The following is a 4,511-nucleotide window of genomic DNA, read 5'->3' on the forward strand; positions in this document are numbered from 1 at the left end:
AATCAGCCGTGACTGATTAGTTTTTCAAGAACAATCTAACACACAACTTAATCAGTTAATAAATAACTTTTTCCCATTTCAGATTGTTTCTGAACTCTTAATGTTTTGTTAGAGCAGCGGTGCAACACGCTGATCGTGGAAAGTTTTGAGTCGATCTCGGCATTAGGTGACAAACTGAACGCCGCCAGGACGCTGAGAGCAGCACGTCCTCTGACTGGCTTAAAACGTTTGTAACTCCATTAAAGAACAACAACAGAAAAATCAACAAAACGTGTTCAAATTAACGACCCAACAACAATAATAATCTCAGTAATTATTGTTTCAACAAGGTGTTGCGCAATTCTGTGCGTTTCGGTTCCATAACTAAAATAACCAGCAGAACAGGAGTTTAAAATGAACTAATCAACCACCACTGTGTCCAGGGAGGCTTATTAATGATCAAAAAAATATCAAGCCTGAAAACCTAATATCGTAACGGACTGAATGTTATGTTTTTAATCTCTGGTCGGCTTGGAGAGCGCACGAGGTTGCCATGGCAACGGGTGTGCTTAAATGACAAAGAGAGACGGAGAATAAAAAGGTGCGAGTGGTTTAGAGTTGATCACCTGCTCGGGTTGTTTTACCTTTGTCTTGGCCCATCACAGCCGCTGTAGTTTCTGAACGTTCAATAAACGACAAAACTTGGACTAATTATCTGGGTCTCTGTGACTCAGGGCCGTGCAGAGACCACTACAGGGGCAGGTGCTCAACAACAAAAAAAGGGCCCATCAAACCGCATTCTAGGACAGAATATTAACAAAGCCACACAGCTTTCAGAGTTTAATAAACAACGATAAATTACAAAATTGTGAGATAAACAATCAAAGCTAACAAACATCTCCATATAGAACATAACACTATGTCTATGTAAGATATTTTATTAGTAATTTCTTTCTGCAGGTCTATTTTGTTATAGGAAAGTATTTCAATATTCAAACCCGCAATTTAGCAAGATATGCAAATCAGAGCTACACCACCAGACATATTTTGTCTTTACAGAATTACACTATTAAAAATATAAACAAGGGCACAATGCAACCTTTTAGTGGACTGTAATATATAAAAAGAGCTGCCTGTTTGCTGCAATGGAGATGAAGATGGTCCATTCAGGAAAGCAGAGCTGCACGTGGAACTGCAGAAAAACGAAAAAAACAAAAGCAAATATTGAATTGTTAATGCATGTCACCATGAGAAAAACCTACTGAGTTTTGCTTAAAAAAAACTTTATAAAAAATTTAAATCACACATTTTTGACTCATGAAGTTAACTTTCTTTTTTGCAAAACAAACTTATTTGTGCTTGTCAGAAATCTTTTCTTGCTATTCTAAGTTTTTGTTTGTGACTCAAAGTTTTGCTTGTGATTCTCACATGACGTCTTGAGCAGGGCCCAAAATCACAACAAAAGATTTCTGATGTGTGCAAATAAAAGTTTATGTTTGGTAAAAATGAGTTATTTAATTTAAAAAAGTATTTTAAACAAAGCTTTTTTTTATTAAAGGAATCATTACAATTCCAGAAGTTTTGATTACAATTGTATTTTACTTAACTGAGGTTATGTTTCCATTAAATAATTGGGAATCAAATTCAACTTCATACTCTGCGAACCAGACTGTGATGGCCAAAACCATGGCTGCACTCTGAAGTCGGTAACTCTTTTATGCACAATTTGTTTTTCATTCAAACACAACACTTTAGTTTCAGTAAAGCATTTATTAGTTGATTTGGATATATTTGTTCTTTATGTTGGCGCGCACATTGAGTTAGCATGTGTATTTATATCAACTTAAGTTTAATTTGTTTGCTTGAGACTGACCTTTTGTTTGTGTTTTGCCGGTACTTGCCTGCCTTGGAGTGACCAGACAAAAGATGGGGGCCAGGGCTCAGCAGGCTTAAATGCTGATTGGACTACACCACTAGTTCCTGCTGGCAGGGGAAATTTGTAGTTTCTTTGTTTAGATAAGTTTTGTATTTAAGTAAATATTAGTATTTAAACTTTAATATTTTTGATTTTCATTTTGAGAGTCTTTAGTTTAGCCAAACTTAGCTGTACTGTTATTTGTTTTTGTGTTTGTAATTGTATTCTGTTTAGTTACCCCTATTGTGTCTTAATTGGTCTGATCAGCCAGTATATAAACCCTTGTGTGTAATTTCTTTGTTAGGTCAGTTATGTTTGTTTGTGCAGCCAGTTTGTTTACATTTTTGCCTGAGTTCAGTTTTGTTTCTTTGACCTCTTTTATGAGCTCAGTTCATCTTTTTGTCATTTTATAATCTTTGGGTTAAAATAAAAAACCCTATTTTTCTAATTAATATCCTGTGACTCCTCCTGTTTTAACTCGGTCCATCACACAGACCCTAAACTTAAAGTCTGGGTTGAGTTTTTTTTTCCTTCATTAATGACATTTTTATTACATTCATTATATCTATCATGGTAATTCAGGGTGAGTTATTTTTAATTCTAAATGAATATCCTTGTTGGACTTTTATTTAAGTGTTATTCTCCTTCAAGATACATTTACCTAACGCTAGAATAAATGAAAAGTACGTTATGCAGCAAAGCGAATAAGAAGATCGGACATATATCCATTATGGAGATGATCGGTTTTGGACGGGCGATGTGCCCCTATTGCATAAGCGATACTAAAGAATGACTGATATCATTAACGATACAGGGGAGAAGCTTTTTAGTTATCTTGCTTTGCTAGCAAAATCGTTAGCTAGCAGCTAGCTAATAGCACAACAACAACAGCCTAATGTTTGTATGATAAAAACACTGAATCGATCGATAAGAACAGTTTCTCCTCACCTGGCTGTCTCCTCCCGCTCAGTGGTTCTTCAGAGAAAGGCAGACGCAGAGGCCTGTCAGTGTCTGTTGTACTTCATTACCTCTCTGCTTAAACCGCGACTCCGAGCTGAAGCAGAAACGATACTTCAACGTTTTCCGTCATCTGACAAGCAGCAAGTCTACTCCACTTTATTCACCAAAAACGTTTTTTTTAATTCACCAAAAACTGTTCTGTAATCTGGAACGTTCGCTACGATGAGCTCCGCAGTTGGCCGCCTCATCTCACTGAGCGAGAGGCAACTGCGTCATGCGTCACGGGCAAAAGGTCAAAGGTAACAAGACCGGCTTATTGTGTTGTGTTGTACAAAAAAAAACCAACAAAAAACTAATAATTTTAGTACATGTTATGTGTCAGAAGAGGACTTATAAAATAATAATACCAAAAATAAAAATAAAAAAATTGACCAAACAGGCACTTGGGGGCACGGAGCAAAAAGGGCAGGTGCTCAAGCACCCCAAGCCCCCCCCCCCCTCTGCACGTGCCTGCTGTGACTATATGTCATTTACAACAAACATCAAACACGGTAAATATGTTTCATTAAGTATTTAACAAACAAATGGCTTCTACCGTGATAATTATGCGAAATTAAATTAATTGTCTAATACAGTGTTTCTCAACCTTTTTTGGGCCAGCGCCCCCCCAGCCTTTATCCAGGTCCCTCACCGCCCCCCCAGCCTTTATCCAGGTCCCTCACCGCCCCCCCAGCCTCTATCCAGATCCCTCACCGCCCCCCCCCAGCCTTTGTCCAGGTCCCTCACCGCCCCCCCCAGCCTTTATCCACGTCCCCCACCGCCCCCCACCAAAGAATTTGCAGGCTACTTTGCACTGACTATTATTTTATTATTAATATAACTATCACTATTGTAGATGTTTTGATTTTTATGCTTGTTTCTGTATCATCAAAAATAATTTCCCAGAGAACAAAAAAGCCATAGGAATAGAAATTATTTTCACAGGCGTCTACGAAAAATGCAACGAACATTCAAGTTAAAATCGGTAGGCCTAACAGCAGCCAATCAGAGTGGAAAAATATTCTTACGTGTCATTTTCTAGTTGTTAAATATTCCACAAAATGACCAGATAAGAGATGTACTACATGCCAGTTTAAACTTTGAACTATTTGCAAAATGACTGAGCTCTGCAACATTAAAACAAGGATAGAACTGTAACTACATTAATCATGGCTCTTCTCTTCAGTGTTTCTGTGGGTTTCTGGTGGTGCAGCTCTGTGCAGCCTTCAGGAGAATGAGACATCAGAGCATCATCCATAAAACTTCACCCACATGGCATTTATTGTGCAAACCAGAGCTTTCAGTGGAAAAACACTGAAAGGAGTTCCAGGTCCTTTTAATGCCATACAAATATGAGACAGAAACATGGATTATATCTTTATATAGACCTGACTATTGATTATAGATTAATAGTTTTACTGGACAGAAATTACAAAGAACAAATCTGGTTCTTAATCAAATCCTAATGAGTCAAATTGAAAGTGTCATGGAGTCATCAGCCTCATGACATTAACACTGACATGAAAAATAATATTGAAGAAATAAATAACCATCCATCCATTTTCTTGCACCCTTGTCCCTCAGTGGGGTCAGGAGGCGCTGGTGCCTATCTCCAGTT

General features: G+C 37.7%; 1 long non-coding RNA gene across 1 annotated transcript; it reads right to left on the reverse strand.

The window, feature by feature from the left end:
- Positions 1–804: 804 nt before the first annotated feature.
- LOC145547736 (uncharacterized) lies at positions 805–3,534 on the reverse strand. Its single transcript, XR_014084039.1, has 2 exons — positions 2,843–3,534; positions 805–1,171 (listed from the first exon to the last, which is right to left on the reverse strand). It is a non-coding gene; the product is annotated as an uncharacterized LOC145547736 (long non-coding RNA).
- Between the last annotated feature and the right edge of the window lie 977 nt (positions 3,535–4,511).

The sequence above is a fragment of the Poecilia reticulata genome, chromosome 16 (genome assembly GCF_904066995.2).
Source record: "Poecilia reticulata chromosome 16, P_reticulata-male-v2, whole genome shotgun sequence".
In the NCBI taxonomy this organism is placed as follows: Eukaryota; Metazoa; Chordata; class Actinopteri; order Cyprinodontiformes; family Poeciliidae; genus Poecilia; species Poecilia reticulata.